At 45.8% G+C, this 21035-nt stretch overlaps 2 pseudogenes; both read right to left on the bottom strand.

The window, feature by feature from the left end:
• Positions 1-4745, bottom strand: part of LOC119267577 — a 9084-nt pseudogene extending 4339 nt beyond the window's left edge.
• A 15980-nt stretch (positions 4746-20725) lies between these two features.
• LOC119272073 overlaps positions 20726-21035 on the bottom strand; it is a 3306-nt pseudogene continuing 2996 nt past the window's right edge.

The raw sequence follows: 21035 nt of genomic DNA on the forward strand, positions 1-21035 counted from the left end.
ACCCCACCCCCACGCCCACCACCGCCACTTTTCAATGAAAAATGAGACGCAAAATCTTATTACGTTTTCTCAGGAAAAAAACGTCAACACTTGAGGAAATTACTGAACTGTCCAAACAATTCCATATGATGAATCATGAAACTATGGAGCACATCAATTGGATCCCTGTTTGGGATGCGGAAACAATGAGGCCCTATTTGGGATACAAGAATTTCACAGGAATTGTTTCATATAGACATTAGGAAAAGAACAAGCATTCCAAACAATGTAGTATAGGATATTCATCGAGACAAAATACCTTTTACAGGGCATAGGCAGCACTCCTTTTTTTGTTGGGGCAGTTCACAAGCTCGACAAACCCAATTAGTTAAATCCTGTACGACACGAGCTCCATAGCACTCTTGATGGACAGCTATTTGACATCTGAATACATAAATTTTCGAGAAGCTTTTATTAACCACTAATCATGAAAACTTACATAATATTTTTAGTCTTCAAACATCAAAGGAATTCAAGTGCAGGTGATGGATAAAAATTCAAATGAAGGCAGGAACTACCTGTTACAAATGATAATTTTGTTGTAGTCCCAATCCTCAACCCACCGACAGACAGCACAACGTTCAGTTGTCCATTTAGCATAGACTGGACTGTAAGAGTTTGCTGCAGATATTGGAAAAATTCAACAGCGTGAAGTCATATTAAAATCACCAACCACAAAGCCCATGAAAAAAAATCAAGAGTGGCATACCTTGTAATGAAAGCAACTCTTCTTTCTTAATGCCTGGGGTAGAAGACTTGAAATTTCCACCCGGAATATCATGAAGCTGCAGATAATGACAAAAAAGGAATCTTGTCAGTTTTGCATGCATGTGTGCATTAGTGTCAACTAGAGATGATACACCGTGCATTGCTGTGGGACTTGGTTGCAATTATTTCGATGAGATTTGATTGTATTAAGTATTAATATTTGGATTAATAATCTGAGAATTGAAACTAATATATTTATTATATTTGATTATTGTATAGTTGTAGAAAAAATATTGAATATGAGTAGCATGCGTGTGGCATGTTAAGGTAGATCTTTTCCCATGCACAGTGGCATGGTCAGTTGGCATAGTTGCATGTTGAGAGAATTGGAGTTAGTGGGGATCAACTAACTAGGTATATATAGCATTCACATATTATGTTGAACCACAGACGTCCAAGTTGATGAAGATCCTGAGAGCTTACCAAGTCAATTAGTGGCTCCCCAGTGCCCTTGAGTTTAATACTCATCTTCCAATTTTTCTTCCTTGAGCCAGTATGCCTCTCCCACTCATTCAGAGTCATCATCTTTTTCTTGCAAGACCTGCATTCACATAATATCCTGCCAGCAAAAACAATACTCAAATACTAATACTGGTGCAACCGTGCAATGATGCAAGCACACATAAGGAAATCAATGCAACATGAAGACCGCTAGCAACTGTGTGATGGTTTTTATTGCTTCTGGCCCCTAAACATCATATGAATTCCCATCACAAAAGTGACCAATCCTAGGGGTGACTACGGTAAGAACTAAAGCGACCTAAAAGTCACTTGCTTATGCACCAAGTGAAGGTTAAAGGACCAATTGCAAGTATACAGTAGCCACTTCGATTCGGTAACATATGTTTGTGCACTTGTACTTTAGCTCTCAGGTCAATTTTTCTAGCCCAGAAAATGAACCAAAAGAGGAAAGTTGCTGCTCCACGAAAAGAAAAGATGGCATGTTTAATAATTTTAGTATTTCTTTCTGAACAGTTGACTTAATACAAAAAAATATAGTACTCCTACTTAAAATAATAAAACATTAGATTCAGATAGAGTATTGATGCAAATTTAAAGAAACATGTAATCTGAAGATTCAGTAGAAGATATGTCAAATGCTTACATGTGCTTTTCTGGCAAGTACAATGCTTCCATCCCAGAGCAGCACACAGGTATGGATTCAGGCAACTTTTCCTTTGAAGTGCTGGCAAATCTATGCTGGGACATGTTAGAAACTGGCATTTTTTATTTATTATAACAGCCAACAGACATCCATAGGTTTGAGAAAGAAATGAATAACTCACTCTGAACTATTGGAGGTGCTCGTTTGTTCAACTTTCATTACTCTCTTGCGTTTAGACTTACAATCAGGACAGAAATACTCGGTATTTTCTAAATCCTGCAAAATAATGTGTAGTCAGTGAAGCCTATCCCTGGAAGCATTGCATATTACATATATATAACAAACATCATGACATTAAAATCTCAACACCAAACAACATATTACATATATATAACAAACATCATGACATTAAAATCTCAACACCAAACAAAGGTGAACAAACAACCTCCAGGTCACTGCATGTCCGGTCGCATTCTACATGAACCCAAATCTGGCACTCATCACAGCATACCTGCCAAGAAACGGATTGCAGGTCAATGCCTACAAAAATCAAGAGAAGATAATCTATATACCATCACCAAAGCGGTTTCAAGGCTTACCCAGTTTCCGCCATCTGTGTGATGCCAAATTTTCTTGCATATGCCACAGTATTGCTTTGACTGCAATAGCTGCAGAAATAATAGTATTTACCCATGTAAGGCACTAAATAGAAATGAATCGAGTTACTAGAACATATGAAGCACCTTCGTTCAGTCACATGCCAGAGACATACATACCTTTTCACAGTGCCTACAAAGTAACTGCTCTGTTTCTTGCTTCTTTTTCTTTGAAATCTTGGATGGAAGACGATTACCGCAGCTATCGCAACATGCTGCTAATTTAACGACAACCTGCAACACAGTAAATAAATTAGATAGCAGCCTAGCCGAGGAACTGTAATAAATGAGGCAGCTACAAGCTCAGCTATTACAACTCCACACGTCCAATTACCTGAGAATGAGATTGACACTCCTGCTCGTTATTAGAACCAGTCACTTCACGTGCGCCATCGGTGACAGACTGCTCATTCACAGACTTGTCCAGAGAGCAGACCCCGTCCATTTGGAGCTCAAAAAAGCCGCGCTCGGCAAGGAAAGCCTCCTCAATTGCTGCACGGAATTTGCTTGGCTTGAGCTTAAGCTTATGGAGAGATTGTCCCTGGAACCTATCTAGGTACTCCACAAAGGGAAAGATCATCCCTTGCTTGACCCATCCATAGTCCTACAAATGAAGACGGTAATGTGAGCCCACGGAAAGAGAAACAGAAAGGAACCGTTTGGTTCATAAACCAACCAATTCAACCAGGAAAAGAGAACTGCAGCGCTTATCCAGGAAACTGTAATAAATAAATTACCCTGTTTTGGCCGCCGGCAGAGTAACCGAAGAACATGACGCAGAGCGCGCCGGGGACGCAAGAGTTGAGCACAACCTCCGGGGCGTGCTGCAGCGGGTTGATCACTAACGCCGGCCACGCGGGGCTCTTCTTCCCCGACCTTGCCCACACCACGTCCCCGAGCACAAAATCCTCTGGCCAGTAGAAATCCTCTCTCCTGACCTCGGCCTCCTGCTTTGGCTTGCACTCCACCACCGGGGACCTCCCCTCCAGCCCGACATTTCCAGTACCAGCATTGCTCGTGGACGGGACCACAGCGCCCACCACGGGCGTCTTCTCCGGCGCGCATTTCTCACCAGCATTGCTCACGGAAGTGACAACGCTTCCACTGAAACAGCCCGAACTGCCGCTCCTGCTGATGTTCCGGCATGCCCGGTACAGCTCCTCCTCCGTCTGCGCGGGCTCGCCGGTCCACACCTCGGTCTGCACGGCCCCAAAGGCGGAGCCTTTCGGGCCGACGGCGCGCACCTCCACCTCGTACACCTGGCCGTCCCTGTCCTCGACCTTGGGCGGCGCGGGGGCCTTGCAGGCCTTCTTGGCGGGCGGCGGCAGGAGGACGGCCGAGTCCCTGAACCGCGAGGGCAGGACGCGCTCCCGGCGGCGCTTGGCGGGCGGCATGCCCTCGGCGGCGGCGGCGGGGGGCTCCAGCTCGTACGGGACGGCGGCGGTGCAGCGCTTGGGCGGGATGCGGGAGGCGAGCATGGCACTGGCGCCGGCGGCGGCTAGGGCATGGGGGTGGGGACGCGCGACGCCCTGGAACCCCGAATCGGGGCGGCGGATTTGGGTCCTTAGGGTTCCGGCGGCGCCGAGGAGTGGGGATTTAAGGTCGGTCGGGGGAGGGGGGTTGTTCGGTCGGCTCCGAGATGGGGATGGGATTCGAGGCGGAGGCGGAGGCGGATAGGGACGATGCGCGCCGACGCGGAGCCGAAAATTTCGGGTTCCCTCCGTCCGGGCGCCCGAGGGATTGGGGTGGGGTGGGGTGGGACGTGCGGGTTGCGTTTTGAAGTTTTTGGAACAAGTTGTCTGTCGGGGTCGGAACCAGTGCTCCAGTAGGAAGAGGCGAGGCGAAGGGGAGTGAGAGGTGGGGAAGACGACCCAACGCCGCGAGATGGTCGGGCGGGGGCGAACAGAGTTTTCGCGCGGATCTGGATGGGTCCTGGGCCGCTGGCTGGTGCCGTGTGGCGGGCGCTGACGTGAGAATCGGTTCCTCGGCCATTGGATTCTGGCTGGGGCCCTTCTGTTGCTCGGACCGTGGGGGTGGGGGCTGTCCTTCTCTGTGCCGGACCCGGAAGGGAACTCCCGATCGCCGCCGCCTCTGCTTCGCTCCGACCTGACGCCGTGGCCATACTCCGAAGCCGGTGATCGGACCGTAGATGACGTGGCCATGGGTCTCCCAGACGGGCTGCTCGCCGACGTCCTGTCCTTAGTGCGCCGTTGTCGAAATGATCGATTTCAGTACTAGTGCCAAGCCCTCGCCCCTCCCCCCTTCCCGCCCCCGCCGAGCGCCACTCCGGCGCCGGCGTCCACCGCGCCCAGCGCTCACGCCGTGGGTCACTCCGACCGCAGCGGCCACCTCCCCTCTCCTCCCTCTGTGTCTCGCGCTCACGCCGCTCCCGCGCCATGGCCTCGAGCCCGATATCTGTGACCTCCACCTTCAGGCCACCTGGTGAGCGACCGGTGGTCTCGGGGTTGGGGATCTCCTCGGAGTCGGAGGGCTCGGAGGTCCGCGGACCGCGGGCGGAGGCGGAGATGCAGCCTGTTCCCGTGCCGCCTTCGGCGCCATGGGTGCAGCCGCCCCCCTCAAAGAAGGAGCTTTGGAGGAAACGCCATGCCATGGGTGAGCGGAGCAGAGATCCGGTACATGCGTCGGGTGATACGTCTCCAACGTATCAATAATTTTTGATTGCTCCATGCTATATTATCTACTGTTTTGAATGTTTATGGGCTTTATTATACACTTTTATATCATTTTTGGGACTAACCTATTAACCCAGAGCCCAGTGCCAGTTTCTGTTTTTACCCTGTTTTAGGGTTTCGAAGAAAAGGAAAATCAAACGGAGTCCAATTGACCTGAAACTTCACGGAACTCATTTTTGGAAGGAAAGAAGCCCAGAAGACTTGGAGTGCACGTCGGGGGATCTGCGAGGAGGTCACGAGGCAGGGGGCGCGCCCACCCCCCTGGGCGCGCCCTCCACGCTCGTGAGCCCCTCGTGGCCCCCCTGACGTACTTCTTCCGCCTATATATCTCCATATACCCTAAAAACATCCATGAGGAGATTAGATCGGGAGTTCCGCCACCAGAAGTCTCCGTAGCCATCGAAAGCCAATATAGACCCGTTCCGGCACCATGCCGGAGGGGGCAATCCTTCCCCGGTGGTCATCTTCATCATCCCGGTGCTCTCCATGACGAGGAGGAAGTAGTTCTTCCTCGGGGCTGAGGGTATGTATCAGTAGCTATGTGTTTGATCTCTCTCTCTCTCTCGTGTTCTTGATTTGGCACGATCTTGATGTATCGCGAGCTTTGCTATTATAGTTGGATCTTATGTTTCTCCTCCCCCTCTACTCTCTTGTAATGAATTGAGTTTCCCCTTTGGAGTTATCTTATCGGATTGAGTCTTTAAAGATTTGAGAACACTTGATGTATGTCTTGCCGTGGATATCTGTGGTGACAATGGGATATCGCGTGATTCACTTGATGTATGTTTTGGTGATCAACTTGCGGGTTCCGCCCATGAACCTATGCATAGGGGTTGGCACACGTTTTCGTCGTGATTCTCCGGTATAACTTTGGGGCACTCTTTGAGGTCCTTTGTGTTGGTTGAATGGATGAATCTGAGATTGTGTGATGCATATCGTATAATTATACCCACGGATACTTGAGGTGACATTGGAGTATCTAGGTGACATTAGGGTTTTGGTTGATTTGTGTCTTAAGGTGTTATTCTAGTACAAACTCTAGGGCTGTTTGTGACACTTATAGGAATAGCCCAACGGATTGATTGGAAAGAATAACTTTGAGGTGGTTTCGTACCCTACCATAATTTCTTCGTTCGCTCTCCGCTATTAGTGACTTTGGAGTGACTCTTTGTTGCATGTTGAGGGATAGTTTTATGATCCAATTATGTTAGTATTGTTGAGGGAACTTACACTAGTAAAAGTATGAACCCTAGGCCTTGTTTCCACACATTGCAATACCGTTTACGCTCACTTTTATCATTCGTTACCTTGCTGCTTTTATAATTTCAGACTACAAATACCTTTATCTACTATCCATATACCACTTGTTTCACCATCTCTTTGCCGAACTAGTGCACCTATATAATTTACCATTGTATTGGGTGTGTTGGGGACACAAGAGACTCTTTGTTATTTGGTTGCAGGGTTGCTTGAGAGAGACCATCTTCATCCTACGCCTCATACGGATTGATAAACCTTAGGTCATCCACTTGAGGGAAATTTGCTACTGTCCTACAAACCTCTGCACTTGGAGGCCCAACAATGTCTACAAGAAGAAGGTTGTGTAGTAGACATCAAGCTCTTTTCTGGCGCCGTTGCCGGGGAGGTTAGCGCTTGAAGGTATATCTTTAGATCTTGCAGTCGAGTCTTTTAGTTTCTTATTTTATCACTAGTTTAGTTTATAAAAGAAAACTACAAAAAAATGGAATTGAGTTTGTCTCATACGCTTCATCTTTTTAATATCTTCGTGAGTATGATGGAAAGGATAATTGTGCTCAAGTGCTAGAAGAAGAAATCTATAAAATGTTTGGCACTAAATCTTTGAATGATGAGCATGATTGCAATGTTGTTAGTACGAATTCTCTGAATATCCATGATGCTAATGATGATTGCACTAGTTATGATGAAAATGCCTCCTATAAACATGTCACTTTTGTGGAGTAGATTGGGTTTACAAGTACACACCAAATAGGGAAGATAGATATTGTAAGAGGCATAAGTACTTAGAAACCAAATTGTTGCAAGAAGAGCTAGATGAATGTGCTGAAAAATTATCTTTTCTTAGCCCTACTTGTGAACTTTGCAATGAACGTGGTCATTTTAGTACCCAATGCAAATTGTTTCATGAGCGTATCGTGTCCAAAAATTGTGATGACTTGATTTCTCTTGCACATCATAATGAACTTAGTTTGCTCTTGGGTTATGAAGAAATTAAACGTAGAACTAAGGATATTCCAAAATTTGCCCTTGATAAAATCCTTCATTTTGATCTAGAGGAAATTTATATATATTGCGCGGTGAATTGTATTGAAAATCCTTATATTGCCAATTACATAAAAAAACAAATAGAAGATGAAGAGAATACTAATGAAAGGGAGACGACTTCCCAATATCCTCCTATTATTCCTTATGATGAATCAGGTAACGAGGAGGAGCTTTCTATCCAACCAATCTCATTAATAAGGAGCTCTAAAAAGAGGATTGAACCCACACATGATGTGGTGAAGAAGAAGAAAAGAAAAAGGAAGAGAGGTAAAAAGGTATCTCTCCCAAATAAAGTTGCTCCTATTATTGCTGTGCCTCATGAAAATGAAGATGATACACTTGATGATGATCTCGTTATGCCTATTGCTTGTTGTGATGATTATGATTGGGAAGATAATGATACTTTTTATGATCTTGAAAATCTTTTTGGTACTTGCTTGGAAGAATATAATAATTGCTATACTATCGGTGATATCTATACTATTAATGATGAGAGTGATTATGCTTATAATATGAAAAAACCCAAGTTTGGGAAAGCTATGTTTGATGAGGATGACATATTTAAGAATATATTTGCTGCAATTAATGTTTGTCCCAAGTTTGGGTAAGCTATGATTAATGAAGATGATATTTTTAGTCTCCCAAGTTTTGATATGCAAGTTTATACTGATAGCATGCCTCCTACTTATGATGATTATTGTGATGATACTTATGCTATAAAAAGTAGTGATTATATTTATAAAACTTGTCATTGTTATGATTACCCCTTCTCTGAACATTACTCTTTTAATGTGGAAACAATTTATAGTATTTAAGTTTCCTATGATACTCCCACTATTCCGAATAAGAAGAATTTTGCTTATGTGGAAAGTAATAAATTTTCTATGCTTGTAGATCATGAAAAGAATGCTTTAGGTACTGGTTATATTGTTAAATTCATTCATGATGCTACTGAAAATTATTATGAGGGAGGAATATATGCTTGTAGGAATTTCAATAATATCAAGTTTCCTCTCTATGTGCTTAAAGTTTTGAAGTTATACTTGTTTTGCCTTTCTATGCTAGTTGATTATTGCTCTCATAAGTTATTTGCTCACAAAATCCCTATGCATAGGAAGTATGTTAGACTTAAATGTGCTAGTCATATTCTTCATGATGCTCTCTTTATGTTTCAATTCTTATCTTTTATGTGAGCATCATTGAAATCATCATGCCTAGTTAGGGGCGTTAAACGATAGCGTTTGTTGGGAGGCAACCCAATTTTATTTTTATCCCTTGCTTTTTGTTCCTGTTTAGTAATAAATAATTCATGTAGCCTATGCTTAGATGTGGTTTTATTCTTTTAATTAGTGTTTGTGCCAAGTAGAACCTTTGGGAAGACTTGGGGAGAGTCTTGTTGATCATGCTGTCAAAAACAGAAACTTTAGCGCTCACGAGAATTGCTGCCATTTTTATTTGAAGAGTGCTATTTAGTTAATTCTTTTTGCAGATGATTAATAGATAAATTCCTCAGGTCCAGAAATTTATTTGAGAATTTTATGAGTTCCAGAAGTATACGTTTGATCCAGATTACTACAGACTGTTTTCTTTTTGACAGATTCTGTTTTTCATATGTTGTTTACTTATTTTGATGAATCTATGGCTAGTAAAATAGTTTATAAACCATAGAGAAGTTGTAATACAGTATATTTAACACCAATATAAATAAAGAATGAGTTAATTACAGTACCTTGAAGTGGTGATTTATTTTCTTATACTAACGGAGCTTACGAGTTTTCTATTAAGTTTTGTGTTGTGAAGTTTTTCAGTTTTGGGTAAGGATTTGATGGATTATGGAACAAGGAGTGGCAAGAACCTAAGCTTGGGGATGCCCATGGCACCCCCAAGATAATCTAATGACACCTAAAAGCCAAAGCTTGGGGATGCCCCGGAAGGCATCCCCTCTTTCGTCTTCGTTCATCGGTAACTTTACTTGGAGCTATATTTTTATTCACCACATGATATGTGTTTGCTTGGAGCGTCAATTTATTTTTTCAAAATTTGCTTGCTGTTATTTAGAACAATGTTTTGCATCTTTTATTTCAATAAAAGTGGCATTAATAGTCTTTACTATGCCTATGTTACAAGTATACATGTTGTTGTTTGAAAACAGAAAGTTTACCGCTGTTGCAATAATTCCCTAGAAAAGTAAGAATGTGATAAAATGTTGAAACCTTTTGCATATTAAGCTCTGATAAATTTACTACCGTGGGGATTTTCTTTCATAATTTTTGGAGCTAGGGAAGTATGGATGTTGCAACATTCTTTACAGACTATCCTGTTTAGGCAGATTGCTGTTATGTTTGCATTGTTTGCGTATGTTTGCTTCTTTAATGATTCTATTTGAGGATAGGACTATTAAATATGCAGAGGCATTTAGTATGCAATGTTGAATAATAATTTTAGTGATTTTCTACAGTAGAGTATGATAAGGTTTTGGCAATGGTTTATACTAACTTATCTCACGAGTTCTTGTTGAGTTTTGTGTGGATGAAGATTTTGAGATTTAGGGAGACCGTGATATAAGAGGAATTAAGGATACACAAAAGCTCAATCTTGGGGATGCCCAAGGCACCCCAAGATAATATTTTGAGAAGTCTCAAGCATCTAAGCTTGGGGATGCCCCAGTTGGCATCCCACCTTTCTTCTTCAACAACTATCGGTTAGTTTTGGTTGATCCTAAGTTTTTGCTTCTTCACATGATGTTTGCCATTCTTAGAATGTCATTTTATTTTGCTTTGCTTGCTGTTTGAATAAAATACCAAGGTCTAAAATTATTAAATGTTAGAGAGTCTTCACATAGTTGCATAATTATTCGACTACTTATTGATCTTCACTTATATCTTTCGGAGTAGTTTGTCATTTGCTCTAGTGCTTCACTTATATCTTTTAGAGCACGGTGGTGGATTTGTTTTATAGAAACTATTGATCTCTCATGCTTCACTTATATTATTTTGAGAGTCTTGATAGCATGGTAATTTGCTTAAAATCCTAATATGCTAGGTATTCAAGAATAATAAAAATCTCTTATGAGTGTGTGGAATACTATGAGAAGTTTGATACTTGATAATTGTTTTGAGATATGGAGATGCTGATATTAGAGTCATGCTAGTTCAGTGGTTATGAATTTGAGAAATACTTGTGTTGAGGTTTGTGATTCCCGTAGCATGCACGTATGGTGAACCGTTATGTGATGAAGTCGGAGCATGATTTATTTATTGATTGTCTTCCTTATGAGTGGCGGTCGGAGACGAGCGATGGTCTTTTCCTACCAATCTATCCTCCTAGGAGCATGCGCGTAGTACTTTGTTTCGATAACTAATAGATTCATGCAATAAGTATGTGAGTTCTTTATGACTAATGTTGAGTCCATGGATTATACGCACTCTCACCCTTCCACCATTGCTAGCCTCTCTAGTACCGCGCAACTTTCGCCGGTACCATAAACCCACCATATACCTTCCTCAAAACAGCCACCATACCTACCTATTATGGCATTTCCATAGCCATTCCGAGATATATTGCCATGCAACTTTCCACCGTTCCGTTTATTATGACACGCTTCATCATTGTCATATTGCTTAGCATGATCATGTAGTTGACATTGTATTTGTGGCAAAGCCACCGTTCATAATTCTTTCATACATGTCTCTCATGCATCATTGCACATCCCGGTACACCGCCGGAGGCATTCATATAGAGTCATATCTTGTTCTAAGTATCGAGTTGTAATTATTGAGCTATAAGTAAATAAAAGTGTGTTGTATTATAGCATTGTCCCAGTGAGGAAAGGATGATGGAGACTATGATTCCCCCATAAGTCGGGATGAGACTCCGGACGAAAATAAATAAATAAAAGAGGCCAAAGAAGCCCGAAAAAAAGAGGCCATAAAAAAGAGAAGGCCCAAATAAAAAAATAAAAAAATGAGAGAAAAAGAGAGAAGGGGCAATGTTACTATCCTTTTACCACACTTGTGCTTCAAAGTAGCACCATGATCTTCATGATAGAGAGTCTCCTATGTTGTCACTTTCATATACTAGTGGGAATTTTTTATTTTAGAACTTGTCTTGTATATTCCAATGATGGGCTTCCTCAAAATGCCCTAGGTCTTCGTGAGCAAGCAAGTCGGATGCACACCCACTTAGTTTCTTTTTGAGCTTTTCATACACTTGTAGCTCTAGTGCATCCGTTGCATGGCAATCCCTACTCACTCATATTGATATCTATTGATGGGCATTTCCATAGCCCGTTGATACGCCTAGTTGATGTGAGACTATCTTCTCCTTTTTTTGTCTTCTCCATAGCCACCATTTTATTCCACCTATAGTGCTATGTCCATGGCTCATGCTCATGTATTGCGTGAAGATTGAAAAAGATTGAGAACATGAAAAGTATGAAACAATTGCTTGGCTTGTCATCGGGGTTGTGCATGATTTAAATATTTTGTGTGGTGAAGATGGAGCATAGCCAGACTATATGATTTTGTAGGGATAACTTTCTTTGGCCATGTTATTTTGAGAAGACATAATTGCTTAATTGGTATGCTTGAAGTATTATCATTTTTATGTCAAATATGAGCTTTTGTCTTGAATCTTATGGATCTGAATATTCATACCACAATTAAGAAGAATCACATTGAAATTATGCCAAGTAGCACTCCGCATCAAAAATTCTTTCTTTTATCATTTACCTACTCGAGGACGAGCAGGAATTAAGCTTGGGGATGCTGATACGTCTCCAACGTATCTATAATTTTTGATTACTCCATGCTATATTATCTACTGTTTTGAATGTTTATGGGCTTTATTATACACTTTTATATCATTTTTGGGACTAACCTATTAACCCAGAGCCCAGTGCCAGTTTCTGTTTTTACCTTGTTTTAGGGTTTCGAAGAAAAGGAAAATCAAACGGAGTCCAATTGACCTGAAACTTCATGGAACTCATTTTTGGAAGGAAAGAAGCCCAGAAGACTTGGAGTGCGCGTCGGGGGATTTGCGAGAAGGTCACAAGGCAAGGGGCGCGCCCACCCCCTGGGCGCACCCTCCACCCTCATGAGCCCCTCGTGGCCCCCTTGACGTACTTCTTCCGCCTATATATCTCCATATACCCTAAAAACATCCGCCAGGAGATTAGATCGGGAGTTCCGCCTCCAGAAGCCTCCATAGCCATCGAAAGCCAATCTAGACCCGTTCCGGCACCCTGCCGGAGGGGGCAATCCTTCCCCGGTGGCCATCTTCATCATTTCGGTGCTCTCCATGACGAGGAGGAAGTAGTTCTCCCTCGGGGCTGAGGGTATGTATCAGTAGCTATGTGTTTGATCTCTCTCTCTCGTGTTCTTGATTTGGCACGATCTTGATGTATCGCGAGCTTTGCTATTATAGTTGGATCTTATGTTTCTCCTCCCCCTCTACTCTCTTGTAATGAATTGAGTCTCCCCTTTGGAGTTATCTTATCAGATTGAGTCTTTAAAGATTTGAGAACACTTGATGTATGTCTTGCCGTGGATATCTGTGGTGACAATGGGATATCATGTGATTCACTTGATGTATGTTTTGGTGATCAACTTGTGGGTTCCGCCCATGAACCTATGCATAGGGGTTGGCACACGTTTTCGTCGTGATTCTCCAGTAGAACTTTGGGGCACTCTTTGAGGTCCTTTGTGTTGGTTGAATAGATGAATCTGAGATTGTATGATGCATATCGTATAATCATACCCACGGATACTTGAGGTGACATTGGAGTATCTAGGTGACATTAGGGTTTTGGTTGATTTGTGTCTTAAGGTGTTAATCTAGTACGAACTCTAGGGTTGTTTGTGACACTTATAGGAATAGCCCAACGGATTGATTGGAAAGAATAACTTTGAGGTGGTTTCATACCCTACCATAATCTCTTCGTTCGTTCTCCGCTATTAGTGACTTTGTAGTGACTCTTTGTTGCATGTTGAGGGATAGTTTTATGATCCAATTATGTTAGTATTGTTGAGGGAACTTACACTAGTGAAAGTATGAACCCTAGGCCTTGTTTCCACACATTGCAATACCATTTACGCTCACTTTTATCATTCATTACCTTGCTGCTTTTATAATTTCAGATTACAAATACCTTTATTTACTATCCATATACCACTTGTTTCACCATCTCTTCGCCGAACTAGTGCACCTATACAATTTACCATTGTATTGGGTGTGTTGGGGACACAAGAGACTCTTTGTTATTTGGTTGCAGGGTTGCTTTAGAGAGACCATCTTCATCCTACGCCTCCTACGGATTGATAAACCTTAGGTCATCCACTTGAGGGAAATTTGCTATTGTCCTACAAACCTCTGCACTTGGAGGCCCAACAACGTCTACAAGAAGAAGGTTGTTTAGTAGACATCATCGGGCAGGCCGGCGATGTCGCCGGAGATGAGGGACAAGTGCTTCCGCTGCTTGGAGAAGGGCCACTTCCGGGTCGATTGCACCAACGAGATCGTCTGCTTCCGATGCGGGCTTCTTGGCCACGGCTCCAAGGACTACAAGAGGCCCCGTAGCCCGTCTTCGGTGGATGAGCTGAGGCGTGATGCAGTGGCCAAGATGGCTCGTCGTGTCAGCCCCGTGCCCCCCACGGCATCGCGCAGCGCGCCGTCGGATGCACCACCGCCCCCTCCCCCCTCCCAGCAGCGCACGAGCCAGGATGCGCGCCTGGTTTGGCCCCCGCTGGCACCACCGCGGTTGCAGACACACATCGACGTCGAGGAAGACCCCACGGAGATCTGTGTCATGCGCCATTCACAAACGGTGGAGGACCTTGAGCGCCGCCTCCAGTTCGCCATGGTGGCGTACGTCGGAGGGGCGAGGCGGGGGATCCCTGTGACGCGTGTTCTTGAGGTTCTCGCCCGCAAGCTGGACATCCCGCCCGACCTGGTGTCCGTCCATCGCCATCGACCGGAAGACTTCTTGGTAGTTTTTGCTTCTGCGGAGTTGAGGAACGGGGTTTCTACATGTTCGATTGTGGAGTTCGAAGGAGACATGCTGTTTTTTCGGCCGTGGAACCGCCAGTCACAAGCTATGCACGACATGTTTGGGTTCAAGGTATGGCTTGAGATTGAGGGCATTCCTCCCCATGCTTGGGACAGATCGGTTATCGAGGAGCTGTTGGGTTCGTCTTGCAAAGTGGATACGCTCGCGCCGGAAACCAGCTCTCGCGCGGATTTGTCCTCGTTCAAGCTGTGGCGTGGACAGCTCACCCCAAGGCATCCCCATGCTGCGGTGGCTCGCCGTGCCAGAGCCTAGAGAGGAGGCAGCACCGGCGCTGCTGCAATACAAGACGATGATTCACCTCGATGCAGTTAAGGATTTTCGTGAAGCGGGGGAGCCATGGTTTCTTGGCGGCTCGTCGGGCAGCGGGCAAAGCGGTATCCCTGACGATGATGACTTTGGTGGCCCGGATCACAGCACCACCCGACTGCCATGGAGATTTGGTGTGCGTGACAATCGTGTCGGTGTTTCTGGCTTCGCCGCCGGTGACCGCGCTCCTAACAGTCAGGGCGCGCGGGGGGTGGGCGCTGATTGGAGGTTGCCACCGATGGGCCCTGCTGATCCTGTCACGCATGGGGCCTCGCGCGTGACGATCAGGGATAGGATCACCAGAAGACCGTCGGCTTTTGACCGTCTGACCACTTCGGCGGGGCCCACGGAAGCATCTCGAGCCATCCCGAGGCAGGTTTCAAATCCTTCGGGCGGCAACTTGGCGGTGCATTCGGTCCCGGAGGCCGTGGTTTTGCGATCTCCAATCACAAGGCAGGAAGACCTGGCAATGATTGTCGTGCCTGAAAGTGCGCGAGAGGCGACAAGCGCAACAAGGGAGGACCCATCTGTCCCAGTTACAATTGGAGCCGCTGCAACACAGGTGGGGACGGTTTCAACGACTGTAGTGGAGAGGACAAACGCGACGACCGAGATGGCTTTGGTGATTGTGCCGCCTACTAGTGAGAGGGAACAGGAGTTCAAGTCACCAACCAGTGACAAGGCATAGGTGGAGGCTACGGGAGATGAGACACCTACTACAGACAAAATTCTCGAGGCTGGGGGATCGAGGGGCCAATGATTGCCCACACTACTGATTTGGCGCGCAACGAGGTGGGTAGTGGGTGCGTGGGCATCCTGCCACATGTCGTTACCTGCACAGAGGCGGCTCAAGGTGACTCGATGGGACAGATGCTGCCACCGAATGTCGTGGGGCCTGGCAGGATAGACTGCACCAATGAGAGGGGACTGCATGGATGCACACATGCACCGACGAGACTGGTTGATGGGTACCATGCAGATCGCGACAAAGGACAGCGCACATCCCCCCTCGGGTCTACTGTTGCTGAGGAGCAGTTTTCCATGTTCGTGCAGCAAGCGGTGGTGCCAGACAGGCAGGTTGCGATGGTGGCTACCGAGTTAAGCAGTGAGAGAGCTGGCACAACGGAGGGCTTAACTGGCCAAGATGTAATGGCATTTGACAGACTGAAGACTTTTTTGTGACAACATAGTGAAGAAGCTCGCGCCGCCACTGCTGAAAGAGGTTCGGGCGTCGACGCTCCGCCCGGAGGCTGAACCATTCACCCCAAAGCGCACGACTCGCGCAGCAAAGCGCATCGGCACAGCAAGCAGCGGTCCAGCCAAGCCAAAACCTACAGAAAATGTGCTCCTAAAGACGTTGGGTTTGGTCCCTGAGGATATGGTGCCAGATGAGCAGGCAGTTCAAGAGCTCAGGATGTTGTTCGACTCCCCGCTCAGAGAGCAACACGTTCGGGTGATTGCTGCGCTGTTTGGCAAGACCTTACCATCGGCTGCAGAGTTGGAAGGAAGAGAGGGCAGAGCAATCACTGCGGTCTAAGCAGTAGATGTCCGGTGTTGGTGGTGGACACACTTTCGATGGAATACAACCCTGAAATCCTCAGTTGGAACGTGCGCGGCCTAAACAACCCGGCCAAGGGAAAGGCGGTGAAGGACTTTGTTGCCACGGTGAAAGTTAACCTAGTGTGCTTTCAGGAGACTAAATTAGATGTAATCGATCACTTTATGTTAATTGAATGCCTAGGTCGGTCATTTGACGGCTTTGTGTATTTGCCGGCGGTGGAAACCCGTGGAGGGATTCTTTTGGCGTGGGATACCACCATCCTTTCGGTGGACAATGTGCAGTATGACACTAACTTTCTGACGGCACTCGTGCGCGCTAAGGACGGTTCTACATGGTGGATCACTGCGGTGTATGCCCCTTAAGGTGATGGGCCTAAAACTCAGTTCTTGCAGGAGCTGGCCAATCGACGATCACTTTGCCCTGGCCCGTGGCTCATTATGGGTGATTTTAACATGATATTGCGCGCATGTGATAAGAATAATGCTAACATCAATGGGGCGATGATGTCCAAGTTTAGGAGCTTTGTCGATGATCATGAATTAAAGGAGCTCTACATGCATGGCTGCATGTACACTTGGTCGAATGAGAGAGATACACCGACTATGACTAAGATAGATAGAATTCTTCTGTCGGTTGATTGGGATTTGGGTCACCCGGACAAGTTGCTTCAAGCGCTTTCTTCGAGTGTCTCCGATCACGCGCCTTTGCACCTGACTACTAGCATGCATTTTTTCCCTAAGAAGAGATTCAGATTCGAGCTTTATTGGACGAAGTTAGAGGGCTTTGATGAAGCGATCAAAGATGCTTGGGTGTGCGATGAGACGACCATTGACCCGTTCAAGAGGCTGGATGCTCTGTTTCGTAATGCGGCCATTTACCTACACGCCTGGGGCCAACGCCGTACTGGGAACATCAAGGTACTGATGTCTGTTGCAAACTGGATAATCTTCAGACTAGATCAGGTGCAGGAATTCAGGAGGTTATCCCTGGCCGAGCTCTGGCTGTGCAGAACGCTCAAGCTAGCGTTGCTGGGTTTAGCCTCGTTGGAAAGGACCATCGAGAGGCAACAATCTAGAATCAGGTGGCTGAGGGAAGGAGATGCCAACACCAAACTTTTTCAGCTGGCAGCAAATGGTAGGCGCTCCAAGAACTTCATTCCGTGCATCGAGCATGAGTCTGTGATTGAAATGGACCAGCAGAGGAAGGAACAGATCTTCTTTGGTAACTTCCAAAACTTGCTTGGCGTGGCGCATCACAGGGAGCATTCCTTAGATATGGAAGCCCTAGATATGGAAGCTGCTGATCTTACACAACTAGAGGAGATTTTCACTGAGGAGGAAGTTTGGAAGGTCATTAAGGAAATCCCCCCGGATCGTGCACCGGGGCCTGATGGCTTTGTTGGAGCATTTTATCAAAAGGCATGGGCGGTGATCAAGCAGGATATCATGGCGGCGATGCTCAAACTATATGTTGGTGATAGCAGGGGATTTGGCAAGCTCAACAAGGCACACATAATGCTCATTCCCAAAAAGGATGATGCCAAAATGGTTGGAGATTTTCGCCCCATCAGTCTACCTCATAGCTTCTCCAAGCTATTCACCAAAGTGCTTGCTACTAGAGCACGAGCAAGGATGCCTGAGATTGTCAGTGTTAACCAGTCGACGTTTATCAAAGGTAGATGCATTCATGATAACTACCTGTTAGTGAGGCAGGTGGCACGCAAAGTTTTCAAAACCAAGGAGCATGGATTGTTTCTCAAACTTGACATCTCTCGCGCGTTTGAGTCCCTCTCTTGGCCTTTCCTCTTCGAATTCATGAGAGCAAAAGATTTTGGGCCTCGCTGGCTAAAGTGGGTAGCCACAATTCTTGCCACTGCTAGCACCAAGGTCATAGTTAACGGCGTACCTGGACGCACCATCTACCATGCACAGGGGCTGAGACAAGGAGACCCAATCTCCCCATTGCTATTTGTGGTGGCCATGGATGCACTCTCGAGATTTTTTGCTAAAGCTTCTGAGTTGGGAGCGATCAGCAACTTGCGTGGCATATCACCTACTCAGAGGCTTTCTCTTTACGCGGATGACGTGGTCTTATTCATTAAGCCTTTGGGTGCAAGATTTGAATTTTGTGCGGACTGCACTCGAGCTATTTGGGGAAGCCGCTGGGCTACGCATTAACTATAACAAGACCACGGTTGTGCTTATCAGAGGAACAGATGAAGATAGACAACGTGTGACGGATCTGTTACACTGCGAGACGGGACACTTCCCGTGCAAGTACCTGGGCATCCAATTGGCGATCCGGAAACTGACTAGGGCTGATTGGCAACCGCTGCTCGACCAAACCAAAAAGCTGCTACCAACTTGGCAACGTGGCCTCATGCAGAAACCTGGGCGACTTGTCTTGGTGAAGTCCGTGCTCGCGGCGCGTCCGATCCATCAGCTAATGGTACTTAATGCACCAGACTGGGTTTTCGAGGAAATTGATAAGTGCTTGAGATCGTTCTTCTGGGCCAGAAAAGAAAAATCAAACGGTGGTCAGTGCTTAGTTGCCTGGGACACGGTTTGCCGCCCCACGAACTTTGGGGGCCTCGGGATCAAGAACATCAGGAAACAAGCGCTAGCTTTGAGAGTGAGATGGGAATGGCTGAGGCGCGTCGATCGCGAGAGACCCTGGCAAGGTATTGGGATGACAAAAGACAATGAGGCCGGTCTAGTATTCAACAACATGATCAAAATAGTGGTGGGTAATGGTGAAAATGTCTACTTCTGGAAGGATAGATGGATACATGGATTTACGATAAGCGAGATTGCTCCGTTGATCAGCGCCATGGTTCGGACCTGGGAGAAGAATGAGAGGACATTGCAACAGGCTACTGTGGATAATACATGGATCCATGACGTTTAGGGCGACCTCTCCTTCATGGCCCATATGCAGGTGGCTAACCTCTGCCAAGCTTTGGCCATAGTCCCGAACAATGCGGCTGCACCGGACCAGTTCATTTGGCCGGCGGACGTCTCCAGTTGCTATACTGCCAAATCTGTTTACAACCGGTGGTGCCTAGGGCTCCTAGCTTCCTCCACTGCAAGATGCATTTGGAAAAGTTGGGCCCCCTTACGTTGCAAGATTTTTGCCTGGCTCATGGTGTAGTATAGGCTGTGGACAAGTGATAGGCGTGCGTGTCATGGACTCCAAGATGAGCCTTCCGCCTACTTCACCTGTCTTCAGGAGATTGACTATGTGGACCACATTCTTGCCCATTGTGCCTATGCCAGAGAGGTGTGGCACCGATGCTTCGATGCTCTACAGGTTAATGTGCAGGTGCCGAACACGGAAGAGAAGTTCACTGAGTGGTGGCTGCAGCAAAGAGGAAGATTTTCGAGAAAAGTTCTTCGTGGATTTGATTCCTTCATCATAGCTACTGCATGGGCGTTGTGGAAACAAAGAAATGCGAGGGTTTTCAACAGAATCCACCAACAAAGAACCCCACCAGAGTTAGTTCAGATGGTGTTGGCCGAGATCAAAGAATGGAAGCTTGCTGGCATTGGAGCTGGAGGATCAGATCCTTTCGTGAGAGAGTGGTCTAGTGGTTACTGGTGTTGCGTGGGTGCCGACCTAAAATGTTCGAGTTGATGGTTGGCTTCTTGTAATTATACTCTTTGTCTTCTATAAAAATATGGTACACTATTGACGTACTCCCGAAAAAAAAGTACTGGTGCCTGAGGCGAGGTACAAAATCAATTCGACGCAGGATGCAAATATAGAACCTCCTTGAGGGTACCCTCAATTTTGGACTTTGAGTTCATTTGGTTGAACTAATTAGGATCGGAGGGAACCTTAAAAGGCTCCAAATTTGCATGACTAGGCTAACGTACGTGTGGCGAAGCCAGCCGACCCATCTTGTGCACTCGTTTTACACAACGATGTCCCCATGATGCAGTCAAATTCAGCAGTTCTCGAGTATGAGAGCATTTTAACCGATTCCTTAAACTTAAGGAAGTAAATGGTGGAGTGAAAATTTACTCAATTAACGGTGGCCGCACCTAACCGGTCCCCTAAAAGTTAGTGGAGTAAAAATAAAATTGTCTAGATTTTGTGTTCTAGCCGCACCAACTTCATACACTACACAATACATATCTTAAAAACATTCAAATTAAAACATGGATAACATAACCATCATAACATAATGTTTCATCATCACGTCTTTCAAAGTAAAACATGTGAAATTCACCCTACATTACGCAAACACGATATTTGAATCAAAATCACCACAAACATAACATGTATATGTTGTTGATCGAGCCAACGTTTTGCATGCACCACCACCTCCTTGGCCACCACCACTCAAACGATGCCGTTGGCGAAGAAATCAACTTCACCATCCTCTCGGCCACCATCAACACCGCCATCCTCTCGGCCACCACCACCAACATCAACACCGCCATCCTCTCGGCCACCACCACCAACATCAACACCGCCATCCTCTCAGCTGCCACCACCACCAACATCATCGCCTCCACCACCCCTTGGCCACCAC

The sequence above is a fragment of the Triticum dicoccoides genome, chromosome 3A, assembly GCF_002162155.2.
Source record: "Triticum dicoccoides isolate Atlit2015 ecotype Zavitan chromosome 3A, WEW_v2.0, whole genome shotgun sequence".
In the NCBI taxonomy this organism is placed as follows: Eukaryota; Viridiplantae; Streptophyta; class Magnoliopsida; order Poales; family Poaceae; genus Triticum; species Triticum dicoccoides.